The following is a 16,975-nucleotide window of genomic DNA, read 5'->3' as shown; positions in this document are numbered from 1 at the left end:
GTTCATTTCTGGGCCCTCTAATCTGTTCCATTGGTGTATTTGTCTATTTTTATGCTGGTAGCATGCCATTTTGGTTACTATAGCTTTAAAGTGTATTATGGAGTCAGGAGATGTGATGCCTCCAACTTTGTACATTTTGTTCAAGATTGCTTTAGCAATACAGCTTTTTGTGGTTCCATACAAATTTTAAGATCATTTTGTTTTTTTTTATTTCTGTGAAGAATGTCATTGGTATTTTGATAGGGATTGTTTTGAATGTGTGGATTGCTTTGGGTAATATGGACATTTTGATGATGTTAATTCTACAACCCACGAACATGAGATATTTTTGCATTTATTTGTGTCCTCTTTGATTTTTTTTTTTTCACCATGTTTTATAGTTTTCATTGTAAAAATCTTTCACCTTCTTGGCTAAATTTACCCCTAGATATTTCATTTTTTGGTAACTATTGTGAATGGTATTACTTTCTTGATTTCTTCTTCAGCTATTTCATCATTGGTGTATAGGAAGGCTATTGATTTTTGTCCTTTGATTTTGTATCCTGCTGCTATACTGAATTCCTTTATTAGTTCTAATAATTTTTTGATGGAATATTTAGGTTATTTGTGTATGTGCAAATAGGGATAGTTTGATTTGCACATGTTGAACCATCCTTTTATCCCTGGGATGGATCCCACTTGGTCATGGTGTAACATTTTTTTGTGTTGCTGGATTCTGATTGCTAGTAGTTTGATGAGGATATTCACATCTGTGTTCATTAGGGAGATTTGTCTATATGTTTCTTTTTTGTTGTCTTTATCCAGTTTTGGTATGAGGATAATGCTGGCCTCATACAATGACTTTAGAAGTATTTCCTCCTCTTTGATTTTTGGAAGAGTTTGAGAAGAATTGGTATTACTACTTCTTTAAATATTTTACAGAATTCAGCAGTGAAGCCATCTGGTCCTGGGGTTTTCTTTGTTGGAAGACTTAATTACTATGTCAACATCATTACTTGTTATTAGTCTATTTAAGTTTTCTAGTTCTTCATGATTCGACTTTGGTAAGTTGTATGTGTCCAGGAATTTATCCATTTTTTCTTGGTTTTCTTGTTTTTTCACATAGTTGTTCATAGTAGTCTCTGATGATCCTTTGCATTTCTGTGGTATCAGTTGTAATGTCTCCTTTTTCATTTCTAATTTTATTTGAGGTTGTTATCTTTTTTCTTTGTTATTCTAGCTAAAGGTTTATCAATTTTATTTTTTCAAAAAAACAACTCTTTGTTTAAAATCTCTAATTCCTTAATTTCTCTTCTGATCTTTATTATTTCTCTCCTTTTACTAATTTTGGATTTGGTTTGTTCTTGTTTTTATAGTTTCTTGATGTTGTTTATTTGGGGTCATTTTTATTTTTTGATATATTACTATAAACTTTCATCTTAGAACTGCTTTTTACTGTATTCCATTAGTTTTGGTATGTTGTGTTTTCATTTTCATTTGTCTCCAGGAATTTTTTAATTTCTTTTTTGACCCATTCATTGTTTAGGAGTTTAGGAGCATGTTGTTTAATTTCTATGTCTCTGTACAATTTCTAGCATCCCTTTTGTTGTTGATTTGTAGTTTTATTCCACTGTGGTCAGACAAGGTAGTTGATATGATTTTGATTTTTAAAAATTTGTCGAGACTTGTTTTGTGTCCTAACCTATGGTGTATTCTAGAGAATGTTCCATGTACTGCTGAGAAGAATGTGTATTCTTCAGATGTTGGATGGAATATTCTATAAATGTCCATTAGGTCAAGTTGGCCTATAGTAGAGCTTAATTCTTATGTTTTCTGGTTAATTTTCTGTCTGGATAATCTGTTCTTTACTGAAAGTGGGGTATTAAAATCCCTAAATATTATTGTGTTGGAGTCTATCTCTCCCATTAGGTGCAACAATAATTGCTTTATAAAACTTGGTACTCTAAACTTGGGTGCTTATATATTTAGAAATGTTATATCCTCTTGTTGAATTGATCCCTTTATAGTTGTATAATGATTTTATTATCTTTTTTTTTTTTACTTTACTTGGCTTGAAGTTTACTTTGTGTGATATGAGTATAGCTACTCCTGCTATTTTTGATTTCCATTAGTGTAAAATATCTTTTTCCATCCTTCACTTTCAGCTAGTGTGTGTTTTTATGGGTTAAAAGAGCTTCTTGTGGTCAGCATATTGTTGGCTCTTGTTTTATAGTGCAATCATTTGATAGTCTCAGCAAAGCAGGGCTGTTTTTAATCTCAGGTCTTGGAAGCTTAGTGGAAACAGGATGCAATTTTTCTTGGAAACTAAAATGTTTAAAAAAAAAACGTGAACTCTTGTGCTTGGAAACCTCTTACCTGAATTCTTGCACCTGGATTGGAAAAGGAGGATGCCTCTCTCTGTTAAAATGGCATATACTTCATGCAAGCATGGAGTGTTCCATTATTTTATGATTTCAAAGAGCAATACGAGGGGTCTCCAAAAAGTTCATGGAAAGATGTGTATTATCTTTTAATTCCATTTTCCATAAACTTTTGAATGTACCCTCGTATTTCTGATAGTCTAAGCTTTTAGAATATTTCCCCAGCATTATGTTTTTTGTTAATTGATATAAATGGAATTTACAAGTTTGAAATAGAATTCTGTAGTACACACATTTGATTTTTTTTTATATTTAACAAAAGAATAAAATATTAAATGGCAATGTGACTAAGGATGATATTATTCAGTAATAATCTCTCCCTTAGAATAAGGTAAACATTGCTCTATTGGCTTCTAATATAATCTTATTGTGGAAAAATCAAAGTTCAACCTGATATTTTCCTTTAATTGACATTTTTCTACATGTGCATTGGACTTAAAAAAAAACTTTTGATGTCTCTGTGGTCTTCTGAGAAATTTTAGTGCTTATTCTTAGTTAAGAGTGTATCATAGTCGTGTACAAATATAACTTGCATCATATTAGATCCTTAATTAAGCATGGATTTAGGAATTAATACTTTCATCTGTCCACAAGCATAAGTTATTTTCCCTCCACTACATTATTAATTCTCTTCAGCAGCCCTTTCTACTTTACTCAAAAGATAGATGAGCTAAAAGCACTTGTGCCTTTATTTCTTATATTTAATACTTTACAATGGAGGGTGATCTTTTCCTGGGCATCTCAGTTTGTCTTCCTCCTTTCCAGGAGGATCATGTGCTGGTTATTGTGTATGTTTTTGTGTTACATTCTGCAGAAACCCATCTTATTGTTGAGAGATGATTAATTTTGTGAATATATGTCATTCTGTCTTTTTATTTTACCCATTTAGTATTAAAGCAACTTAATGAGTTTGGAAACTGACATTCTCTTGCGAACTCTCTAGGATGGTAGACGTGTTTACACTTAACGGGTTTCCTCGGGCATTTTTATTTTTACTGAGATACCTACTTTCCCTTCCATTTTCTTGAATTAGGGTATATTAATGGGCAGTCCCAGGATTTGGCCAGCTTGCCTTCTTTTCCAAACTTTATATCTGTGGTGTTGGTGTAGAGATATAAGCCAAAGAGCTCTGCCAACATTTTCTGTCTTTTCTTGGACTCTTGCATGAGATTTTGGCACTTTTTTCTATGGTAGATGATAACTTCCGCCGTTTTGTTGTTACTGCTACATTTTTGAAAAACACTTTTGGGTGTAGGTGTGGGAGGATTCTCTTTGACAGGAAATGTGGATATTATCTGAAAGTGAAAGGGAATAAATACTATTTTAAACTACTATTTTGTAAAGAAGTGTATCATTTTCTTACAATCCTCTTTTGATAATGTGCCTCGACCTACCTCTAAAATTCAAAAATTAGCTTTTTAATAATATTTGATTTGAATTATCAGAAGCCACAAAGATTATTAATATGCTTATTTTTGTGAGTTTGTATATTTGGAATAAATTTCGTCTTATTCTAAATACACAATTATATGCTATCAAGTATTTATTTCAGACTATATATAGCCTATACCTTCCCACCTCCACTTTTATTCCTAGCTCTAAATTCCTTTGGTCCTCTTCTGCTGCTTATAATTTTAACTGTGGGAAACAAAATATTCCATATGATTTTACCTTTTTTTCTTTAGTTTTATTCTTTAATATAAAAATGCTCTCTGTTGGACTCTTTATATTTTATGACCCCTTTATTTTTCTAGCTCAAACCTCTCCCAGAAGCTCACTTACCCTATACTACTAACTATTCTGGCTAAAAATATTCCAACATTTTTAACCAGTTATGTTTAATTTGAATAATTTTTCGTGTAGATATACACAGCTTTAATTAATATAAAATGATTTACAGAATAACAATGTACCAAAGACATTTCCACAGAGTTTTATTAAAACCTATATTATGTACTTTTCTTCAGTATTATAGGAAATAGATGTTTTTGCTCTTGCTATGTTTTCTTTTTATTCTATAAAAATTTTTATATATGACTTAGTTTTATTATATTACATTACTTCTTCCAGCAAGTTAATAAGTTTAGGCTTAAGTGCAAGAACAACAATAACAACAACAACAACAAAAAAAAAAAAAGAAAAGAAAAGAAAAGGAAGAGAAAATAGCTGAAAATACTTGTCCTGGTCTTTTGAAGGATATTGCCCTATATTACCACATTTAAACCTGTAGCAATATGTTTACCAAACAGACTTCTTTTAGAAATTGAAAATATTCAATACACATTTTCAATGACACTGGAAAATAGGAACTGATACAAAATGGTTTAATAAATAAGTTAAAATGGCAAGATTTTTTTTTTTTTTGACACAGAAAAATGGACAATAAAAAAGCCTTTCCTTTATTTTTGGATATTTCATGAATAATCTCTCTATAAGATTAAAAAATTCAGTGTCTTATTTTCATAAAAACTAAGATTTATATGAAAACAATGGTAATGGGAGGTATAGCAAAAAAATTAAAATAAAATAAATAAATAAGGCATCCAAACCTAAAAATAAAGTTCTAGGTCTTGTAAATATAAGTGTTAATACCAGACATGATTTTTTAATATTCATCAATTTATTTTACTGAAGCATAATTGATTATACATATTTTGGGGTACAGTGTTGACTACCATTATTTGGGTACAATATGTGATGATCAAATCAATGTTACTGGCATATTCATTATTACAAATTGTGATTAGTCTTTGTGCCTCTCAGCAGATTTCTCCATAACCTCCCTCTCTCTTCCCCTTTCCCACCTCTAGTAACCATAGATTTATTCTCTCTTTCTGAAAATTCAGGATATTATTATGGTCCTCCCTCCCTCCCTCCTTCCCTCTCTCTCTCTCTCTCTCTCTCTCTCTTTCATTTCTCCCAGTTATGAGTGAGGACATGCAGCATTTCTCTTTTTGTGCATGGCTTATTTCTGCATATGAAGTCCAATTTTCCCAGCACCATTTATTGAAGAAGCAGTCTTTTCCCCAATGTATGTTCTTGTTGCTTTTCTCAAAGATCAGATGGCTGTAAGCATGTGAGTTTATTTCTGGGTTCTCTATGTTCTGTTTTATTGTTCTGAGAGTCTGTTTTGATGACAGTCCTATGCTGTTTTGGTTACTGTAGCTTTGTAATATAATTTGAAATCAGGCAGTGTTATGCCTCCAGCTTTATTTTAAAAATTTTTTGTATGCTCAGGATTGTTTTGGCTATTTGGGGTCTTTTGTTTTTCCACATGAATGTTAGGATTGTTTTTTCTATTTCTGTGAAGAATGTCTTTGGTATTTTTTTTATGGGAATTGGACTGAATCTGTAGATAGTTTTGGGTAGTATGGACATTTTCACAATGTTAATTCTTCTAATCCAAGAGCATGGAATGTCTTTCCACCCTTTTGTGTCCTCTTTAATTTCTTTCATTAGTGTTTTGTGGTTCTTGTTGTAGATACCTTTCACCTCCTTGGTTAAATTAATTCTCAGATATTTTATTTTTTTGGTGACTACTGTACCTGGGCTTGCTTTCTTGGTTTCTTTTCTTGCTAGTTCATTTTTGGTGTATAAAAACACTACTGATATTGGGGTGTTGATTTTTATATCCTGCAACATTACTGAAGTTGTTTATCAGCTCTAATAGTTTGTTGATAGAGTCTTTAGCTTTTTCTTTATATAGGATAATGTCATCTGCAAACAGGCACAGTTTGATTTCATCTTTTCTAATTTGGAGGCCTTTTATCTCTTTCTCTTCCTTGATTTCCTCTGGTGAATACTTCCAATACTATGTTAAATAGGAGTGGTGAGAGTGGGCATCCTTGTTTTGTCCCTATTCTTAATATCATCCCATTCAGGATGATATTGTTGATGGGTCTGTAATATACAGCTTTTACTGTGTTGAGATACTTTCCATCTATACCTAATCTGCTAAGAGCCTTTATCATGAAGGGATATTGAATTTTGTCAAGTGCTTTTTCTGTATCTATTGAGATAATCATACGTTTTTTGTCCTTGATTTTGTTGATGTGGTGTATCACATTTATTGATTTGTATGTGTTGAACCATCCTTGTATCCCTAGGATAAAACTCACTTGATCATGAAATATAATTTTTTTGAGGTGTTGCTACATTCTGATTGCTATATTTTCCTGAGTATTTTTGCATCTATGTTCTTCAAAAATATTGGCCTGTCATTTTCTTTTTTTGTTGTATCATTGTCTGGTTTTGGTACCAGGGTGATGCTGGCCTTACAGAATGTGTTTGGAAGAGTGGCTTCTGTTTCAATTTTTTGGAATAGTTTGAAGAGAATTGCTATTAATTCCTCTTTAAAGTCTAGCAGAATTCAGCAGTAAAACCAACCAGTCCTGGGCTTTTTTTTGTTGGGAGAATGCTAATTACTGCTTTAATCTCTTTGCTTTTTATTGGTCTGTTCAGGTTTTCTATTTCTTCCTCGTTCAGTCCTAGTATTCTGTATATGTCCAGGAATTTATCCATTTTCTCCAGGTTTTCATATTTGTTAGCATATAGTTGTTTATATTAGTCTCTAATGATTCTGTGTATTTCTGTGTTATTAGTTACAATGTCTTCTCTTTCATTTCTGATTTTTGTTATTTGGGTCTCTCTCTCTCTTTCTCTCTCTCTCCCTCCCCCCCTTCCCAGCTAATGGTTTACTATTTTATTTATCTTCTTGAACAAAGAACTTCTTGTTTCAGTGATCTTTTGTATCACTTTTTGGGTCCCTATTTCATTTAATTTTGTGCTGATCTTAATTATTTCTATCTGTCTGTTACTTTTAAGATTGGATTGTTCTTGTTTTTATAGTTCTTTGAGATGTAGCATTAGGTTGTTTATTTGAAGTCTTTGTATTCATTTTATGTAAGCATTTATTGCAATAAACTTCCCTTTCAGTACTGCTTGTTCAGTATCTCACAATTTTTGATATGAAGTGTCTTAATTTTCAGTAGTTTTAAGAAATGTTTTGCTTTCCTGTTTAATTTCCTCTTTGCCCAATAGGTCATTTGGGAGCCTGTTGTTAAATTTCAATGTATTTGTATAGTTTCCAGAGTTTTGCTTGTTTTTTATTTCCAGTTTTAATCTGTTGTGGTCTGAAAATATACTTGAAGTGACTACAATATTTTTAGAATTTGCTGAGACTTGATTTGAGACCTAACATGTGGTCTATCCTGGAGAATGTTCCATGTGCTTATGAGAAGAATGTATAATCTGAAGTAGTTGGATGAAATGCTCTGTTGAAATCTGCCAGGTCCAATTGTTGTAAGATGTAGTTTAAGTCCTGTATTTCTGCTGATTTTTTGTGTAGATGATCTGATCATTTATTAGAAAGTGTTGGTCAGGTAATCCACTATTACTGAATTGTGGTCTACCTTTTTTCTTAGGTCTAATAGTGCTTGCTTTAGATACTTATGTGCTCTGGTGTTGGGTGCATACATATTTATGATTGTTATGTCTTCTTGCTGGATAGATCCCTTTATCATTATACAGTGGACATCTTTGTCTCTTTTTATGGTTTATGATTTGAAGTCTATTTTATCTGATATATGAATAGCTACTTGCTCATTTTTGGTTTCCATTTTGCTGTATATATCTTTCCATCCTTTCACTTGTAGTCTGTATTTGTCTCTACAGGTGAGGTGAGTCTCTTGAAGACAACATATACTTGGGTCTTGCTTTTTAATACAATCAGTCAGTCTGTGCTTTTTGAATAGGGAATTTAATCCATTTACATTTAGTATTGTTATTGATGGGTATTGTTTTACTCCTGGCATTTTTTGCTATTTATTTGGATGTCTTAAATATCTTTTCTTCCTTTTTTCCTTTTTTATTATTCATCTTCAATGTTTGTTGAAGTATTCTTGGATGGCAATTTTTTTCTTTTAGTATTTTGGATATACCATTCCACTTTCTTCTGGCTCATAGAGTTTAAATTGAGAAGTCTGCTCTTAGTCTGATGGGAGCTCACTTATAGGTGAGTCTATGTTTTTCTCTTGCTCTTTTAGAATTCACTCTTTGTCTTTGAGCTTTGCCAGTTTGACTATAATGTGTCTTGGAGAGGATTTTTTTAGATTGAATCTGTTTTAGGATTTTTGGGCTTCCTGAATCTCCCCATACATGAGAAGTTTCCAATATTATTTTATTGAATAGGTTCTCAATGACTCTTGCTTTTTCCTATCCTTCTGGAATACCCATGATTCAGATGTTTGTGTGCTTATGGTTGTCTGCTAGGTCTCTTAGATTTTCTTCATTTAAAAAAATTTTTTTTTCCTTTTTTTTGGTCCATCTAGATTATATCAAAAAGACCATTTGCAAGATCTGAAATTCTTTCTTCTGCTTGCTCTAACCTGATGTTTAAGCTCTCAGTTGTGTTCTTATTTCATTGGATGAATCCTTCATTTCCAGGAGTTCTGCTATATTCTTTTTTAAGAAATTAATCTCTGTATATCTCCTCCTTCATGTCCTGTTTTTTTTCCTCATTTCATTGTGTTTTATAACTGAGTTTTCTCTTATCACTTTGAATTTTCCTAAGATCATTGCTCAGAATTCCTTTCCAGACATTTCAAGAGTTTCCTGCTCTATGATGTCTGTTACCTGAGAATTACTGCTTTCCTTTGCTGGTGTCATATTTTTTTGTTTATTCATATTACTAGAATCTCTACATTGATGTATGTTCATCTGATAAAGCAGTTATTTTTCTATTACTCTTGAATGGTCTTGGAGGATAAAGACTTCCTCTTCTATTTGCAGGCTCTACTTGTGACTCTCCTGTGTCAATGTCATTAAATATGTGGCCGGCTGCATGCAGAATAGTCCTGGCTGCTATTGTGTGGTGAGCTGTCCTTGCAGTGGCAGTAGCTGTGGTGGACCACTTGCATGGAAGCAGTGTTTGTGGCACTCCTGCCTTCTGTTCAGGTGGCACCTTCCTGGGCCCCCAGTGGCATGATGCTCTCTTGCCTTCTCTAATACACTACTCAAGTAAACTTCTGATTATTCATTCAATTTTCCTGGACCCTTGAAACTTGGGATGGATGTACCTCTTGGGTTCTTACATATGAGCCACAGACTAACTTGGCACATAAACACATGGACAAATAGAAAACCTAACTTAGAAGTGTCTTCTGTGATGATAGCTGGAATCTCTCATATTTGATTAATAAGTCATGTATGTATAGTCATTCTTATACAATGAGACTATACAATGACAATTTTAATGAATTCAACCAGATGCATAATAAGAACATGAATAAAAATTAGTGTTGCCTTGTGTATGAAACAGCCCATTACCCTATTTTTATTCGTAAATTCTCAACAGCTCAAACTAATTAAGTTAATGTTTTTAGCATCTAAAGTAAAGTATTTTACAACAAAGAAAATAATAACTAGGCACATTTACAGTATTAATTTCTCTTTTGCCTCAGATCCTTCTGTATAATTTTATTTTGTGCACACATTTTTTCTCAAGAATACACTTTATTATAAAAATGGATGATTATTTTCTCTGAAGCCAAAAACTGTAAGTTTTAAAAATAAATATTGTCTGAAGACTCAGTGTTTTACAATGCCAAAATACACCAAGAGATTCTTATCTCTATATTTTTATATATTCAAATTTTCAAAAAGTACTTGAAAAAAGCAAAGAAATGTAAACAACTTCTTATATGACAAATTAAGACCAAAAACCTTATTTAAGACATGTATGTCATAGGCTTTTCAGTTTGCCACTGGCAAAAGAGGACCCTTTTTATTTCTATTGTTCTGCCCTCTTTCCCCAGAATAAGGCAGCAGGAGGGAATTTTACCAGGAAGACCCTCCTAATACCATGTAATCTCAGTAAAAACAAAACAAAAAAAGCAATGATTGTCTAAATAATTATAGTAGACTTAAATGTATGTCACATAGTATCCATTTCATTTCTTCATTTTAGTAATCGAAGTGTATATCTTCCAAGCATTAATAAGACCTCTGCTTTATCTCTCCCTCTTCTCATGAAGTACAACTGAAAGACACAAGTGAAAGACCACTTAGACTATGCAAAGGAAAATCAAAGATTTTAGAATGGTTGAAAAACAAGACAAAAGAATTTGGGTTCCTGAATGACCTCATGGGACAGAGCTGACTGCCTGACCTGGATCATCTGACTAAGTGAGATTAGTCTGAGAGGAAAATAAAATTCCACATTGCATCTTTTGATTCTGGCCTATTTGAGAAGACTTGCTAATAAATATAAAAGCATACTTGTTTATCTAAAGAAACTGTAATATATCATGCAAATGCTTATAGATTAAATGCTTCAATTAAAAGCTGTTAAATGTTTTTCTTATAATTCAGTATTTAAGTTAATTCACCAAACCATCTTTACGAGGTAATTAGCTAGCTTTCTAGAGTACTGAAGCTGTGTGCTTTCCTTATTTATCTACCTGTATAAAGATTTTGGAAGTCATGTTCTATAAGATAAGCAGGAGAATATACATTCCTTACATTTCCAGGCCTTTATCCTTCCCCTACTGGGGTAGAGAGAGGGATGAAAGGAGAACCTGAGGATTCTAGGTGGGGAAAACATATGTGAAACAGTTTTTAAAAATATGGAATGGATTAACTGAGGTAATACTGTTGATATCAATGTCAAATTAGGTTTTACTTTGTCTTAAAAACTGAGCAGTAGTTTAACTTGTATAATTTTGTACCATATTTTTTGTCAATAATATTATATAACAAAGACTACAATGGTATAAAAAATAAAAGAACCTATGACAATAATGCCAAAATATAGCCACTGATGTTTTAAAAATATTTTAAACATATAATGTGTTTAATGTTTAACTATTGAACTTTAGAGTTCTAATTTAATAAACGAGTACCAAACAATATTAATAGACTTGCTTTGGCTATGAAATAAGTTTCATTTGAAGTGTGAAATAGATAAAAAACACAGTGAAAGCTATATTAATTTAATATGTCTATTAATAGTATCACAAATGACTATATCTTTTAATATATTTTATTTGCCTATTTGCAAGTGATATATTGCCAGAATGCAGGTGACAGAAAAAATAACAGCTTACACAAAAATAGAAGTTAGTCCTAACAGATATTTGATGGGTTTTGGACATGACCAGCACCATTTGCACACAATAAGCACAAAATAGTCACCAGCACCTCCCTTTGTAAGAAACCTCATGATTTCTGAGAAACCCTTTTGCTTCCAGAGGGGCACAATTCTCCACCCTGGTCACATAGCTTCCACGTTAGCATAATGACCTTCCTTGATTGTATCAGCCAGCCCTCGGCACCCTGTATAAGCTCTCTCACCCCACACCTGGTGCTGTCTTCCATTTTGAGAGCAGCACCAGCTGCTCTCCACTTTGAGCACAGCTCAGCAGATTCTTTTCCTTTAATAAAGCTTTATTGGTACCTGGTGTCTCAGCTCACTTTCTTTCATTTTGGTGCTGAAACCTGGGAAGTGTTCTGGCCAGCATTCTTGGATGATCTCCACCTGGGTTGATTGGCCCTCAGCTACCCTTCCCGTACCTACCAATCTGGGTACCTCCAGAACTCTCTCCTTTTGCCATTTCAGACCAACACATCCAACATCAGCCTCAATTCAGGGTGAGTCAGTGGGCCTGTCCTACTTCTACAGGTTCCCCCAACTACTCTCTATGACTACTGTCTACTCACTACAAAGCCCAGGCACATGGCTGAGGGAGCCTTCTCATGCCCCCCAGCTAGTGGAGGATGCTCCTCTAGCTGGTTGGTGGCTTTTCTCTCAAAAAGAAGATGCACAGCAAAGAGGACACACTTTGTTGGCATTCTTCTTCTACTAGGACTGTCTGCTTCCTTTCTCACCCTCTAAATGGGATCTTCACAATCCAAACCTCCATGCTCTACATGGCTGGGCTGTCTCCTGGTCAATTTCCTCCACATTCTACACCTCTAGGCTGTCTACAATCTCTGGGCCACCAGGGAGACATTAAAACCCGAATGCCTCATTTTCTACTGAAATCAGGTTTGGCCTACATAGAAACTAGACAATGGATCCCAGTGGCCAGAAGATGGCACTCTTGATTTAGATACTCTCCTAGACAACTTTTGCCACTGAAACAGCAAGCCTGAGAGATTCCTTATGTTCAAGCCTTTTTTCTGTCTCCAACTACAATCCTTCTCCTCTGGCAAAACTGTCCTACATCTCAAATTCTCCTTGCTCATGCCTAACCTCCTCTTCCAGACTCAGATCAATCTTTTAATCCATCAGACAATCCTGCTCCCCAACCACCTCCTTACACTCCAGATCCTTCACCAGCCCCTCCACCTTTTCCCTCTCTTCCCCACACCAGGTCTCAAGATGCTCATCCTCAGCCACCCACCCCCTCTCCTCTTCCTCTCCATCAGGTGACAACCCCACCTCTGCTCTGGCTCCTTTATACCTGCTCTGTGAAGTGGCAGGGACAGGGGGAATCATCCAGGTCCACATCGCCTTTTCTCTTTCCGATCTCTCCCAAATCAAAAAAATGACCAGGATCTTTCCAATCCAACCTGGACATATACCTTAAGGAATTCAGATATCTCACCCAGTCTTATGATCTCACCTGGTGTGACATTTTTATGATTCTTACTACTACTTTGTCCTCATGGAACAGGTCTGGCTAACTGCCCAACAACAGGCAAACGAGGTACATCCTCAAAATAATAGGCAGTCTGTGAGAGCCATTGCTGTTCCTCACACAGACCCAAATTGGGACAACAGGCCAGCCACGGGGACCGGGATCTCCAGGATAACATGGTCACACACCTATTTCACGGCCTCCAAAAGGCTACTCACAAGTCAGTCAATTATGACAAGTTTAGATAAATCACAAAGAGATCCACCAAAAATCCCAGTGAGTTCCTAACCCACCTTTCTGAGGCCCTACATAAATACACATGTACAGATCCAAACTTTCCTGCAGGCATGACTCTATTACAGTCTCATTTCATTACCCAATCAGCTCCTGACATTAAAAAAAATTAAAAACTTGATACAACCCAAGACCTCCTCAGTGCAGCTTCCAAAATTTTTAACAATAGGTAGGAGGAGAAGAAAGATTGTTACAAAAGAGATCAGGTCAAATACCAACTCCTGGCTAATGCCATCTGTGGCTCACACACTCCCAAGCCAGCTGCTTCAAGGGGCAAGCCACTCCGGAACTGCTTCAAATGCAGTCAACCAGGCCACTGGGCATAGGCGTATCATAACCCTAGGCTCCCTCCTGGGCCCTATCCTCACTACAAACATCCAGGTCACTGGGGGGTTGACCATTCCACTTGCCAGAGTGTGAGTGGCCCAGTCCCCAACCCACAGCCTTTTGCTTCATGGACATCCCTACTGGAGTCTCTCAGCTTTGCCCAGGAGGAGGACTGATGATGCCCAGGGCCTGACGCCCCCCACAGAGATCACCACACGTGAGCCCAGGATAACTCATCTCATACCAGGTAAACCCATCTCTTACGGGCCTCTTACTCTACCCTTCCTGAATATGTGGGACCAACAACCCCATCCTCTAGCACAATAGTAGGGATCACAGGATCAGAATACCACCTATGGATTACTCAACCCCTTTCCTGCACCATACATCACACCCAATTCACACACAAATGTTTAATAAGGCCTCAAAGCCCAGCCCACTTACTGGGATGGAGCATTCTTTTCAAATTCAAAGCTACTCTCACCCTAAACACTTTAACTCTAGCTACAATACTCCTGTTACAGGCTGCACCCAGACCTGGCCCCTGAGGCTTCTACCTTCCCCTCCTCCTTGGACAAGGTTAATCCCTAGTATGGGGTGCTTCTTCTCCCTCCATTGCTATGCACCATTCCCCTATCCTTGTTAAGTTGAGGAACCCCTGTTTGTTCCCTAATGTCCCACAATACCCTATTGCTAACAAACACCTAAGAGGTTTAAAACCTATCATACACAAACTCCTTTCTTCTCATCTCTTACAGCCTACCTACTCGCCTTTTAATACAACCATCCTTCCGGTTATAAAGCCTAATGACTCATACCATTTAGTACAGGACTGATCCTGATACGTGCTATTCTCAACAACTTACTTGGACAGTTTTGCCCCAGGGTTTTTGAGATAGCCCCCACTTCTTTAGCCAGGACTTAGCTCAAGACTTTTATGAACTTCCTCCAACCTCTAGCACTTTAATACAATATGTGGATGACCTTCTCCTTTGAAGCCCCTCCTATGAGGATTCACAGGCCCACACTTTTGCTCTCCTTAATTTCCTGGCCTCCAGGGGATATTGAGTGTCCCCCAGCAAGGCCCAAATTTCTTCTCCTTCAGTCACCTACTCAGGAGTCCACCTCACCCCCAATTCCAGAGAAATAACGGTGGATCACAAGAGACTAGTTTCCGAACTCCCTACTCCTACAACAAAAGGGTGAAATCCTTTCTTTCTTGGGGCTTGCAGGGTATCTTCGCCTATGGATTCCTAACTTTGGTGTGCTAGCAAAATTACTTTATGGGGCAGCCCAAGGGGATCCTGCCATTCCTTTAGATCCCACAAAGCCCATTCATTCTCCCTTCCAGGAATTAAAAGCTGCTCTCCTTGCAGCCCCAGCTCTATTCCTCCCAAAGCTATCTCATCCTTTTATCCTGTGTGTCACCAAAACCTAAGGACTTGCAGTCAGGGTTTTGAGACAAGAGACAGGAGATATTTTCTCCCCTGTTGCATACTTCTCAAAACGACTAGACACCACAGCCTGGGGATGGGCTCTGTATTTACAGGCCTTGGCGGCAGCTGCCCTTTTAACACAAAAAAGCTCTAAACTAACTTTTGGACAACAAACAGTCAAGACCTTCTCAGCCATAAGGCCAAGTCAATTCCTTCCCCTTCCTGCCTACAACTTACTCACCTTACTTTCATTGAAAATTCCCAGTCCTCCTTTAAACATTGCCCTTCCTTAAATCCAGCCACTCTCATCCCAAAACACTCACGACCTTTAGAACACATTGCATGGAGGCTTTAGACCTCTTTCTCAATCCCTTTCCACACATCTCCCGCAAGCCCACTTCAAACTTATGTACAGTAGACCCTTCACTCTCACACCTCTCCCTTCCAGCTCATCACTTTTAGGACAGTATCTCCCTACTCTTTGGCTCATTAGGGATCTTCTTAGGGAACAGGCCAACCTTCTATTACCTCATCCTTTCCCCACCACCCTCTCATACTTTAAACTGAGCCTGGGACAGCAAGTGTATATTAAGACCTGAATCCCAAAGCCCCTCTCACCATGTTGGGAAGGGCCATATACAGTACTTCTCACTACCCCCATGGCAGTAAAGGTACTAGGAAAGCCCGCTTGGTATCACTTATTCTTGGTAAAACTAGCTCCTGAGACTTTACCCAAAGAATCTGTTGACACCAAGCCAGAGGGGTCTCTCTGCTCAACCCCCAACCCAACATCTCCTCACACTTCATCCATTTTATGACACACAAAACTGAAAATCTCCAGGACCTCCACTCTTCCCCCAATCCCAAAAGAAGGATGATCTTTCCCCTGGCGATTATGCTCTCACTCTTGCAGACCTGCTTCACGTCCTTCACACAAGAGCTATTCCAAGACTGGTCCTCACCTGCTATCACGGGTTTGCCATCATGGGACATGATAAGTATATGCCACTCCATGTCCCTAACCTTCCTTATACTATCTGTTCTAGTACTTGCTACAGGATTGGCCAATGCTGCTCCAAAGGAGTGTAACATTATAGGAAGATTTCTCCTGTCACTCCTTTACCTCCTATCAGTAGGATACTTCTTAACAATTTCATTGTGGTAATGTACTCTTTAAATTCTTTTGGCTCTCTAACCCTTTGAGTACTTCCCATGTCTTCCCTCCTATCTCAATGCTCTGCCTTACCTGGAACACGGAGGTTCCAGGTCCACAGGGAAAATGAAGTCCTCAGTGAATCAGACTGGTCCCCAAGAGACTCATCTGTCTCCCACTTCATGAGAAACTTTTTGTGATCACCCCCCTCCCTATAAATGCAGCCTGCAATGTTTCCACAAACGTCTCTTTGCTTTCCTCTTATTCTATCAAAAACTCTCAGAAGAACTAAATATAGAGAGCATCTCCTCCCTCCAGTGACAGGTCACCTCACTCAGGATAGTTTCTTTACAGAACTACTGGGCCCTTGACCTCCTTACAGCCAAAAAGAGAGGCATCTCCCTCTTCTTGGGGGAAGAATGCTGTTATTATGTAAATAAGTCCTGGGTGACCCAAAACAACTTAAACCATTTAAAGGCAAACATTGATTGCTGATGTAAAGGGTTATAAAACACAAACTTGGGGGTTGCCCGAGTCACTGAACTCTTGAATACCCTGGCATATGCCCCTACCAGGACCTCTAACTCTACCGGGACTCATCCTACTCTTTGGTTCCTGTCTCTTTTGGTGTTTCTCTAATTTCTTGCAGGAATGTATGCAGGCTTTCACCAACCAAAATATTGCTGAATTGTTCCTGCGAGGAGG

Source organism: Cynocephalus volans, chromosome 7 (genome assembly GCF_027409185.1).
Source record: "Cynocephalus volans isolate mCynVol1 chromosome 7, mCynVol1.pri, whole genome shotgun sequence".
Classification (NCBI taxonomy): domain Eukaryota; kingdom Metazoa; phylum Chordata; class Mammalia; order Dermoptera; family Cynocephalidae; genus Cynocephalus; species Cynocephalus volans.
Note: the sequence above shows the minus strand (reverse complement) of the source record.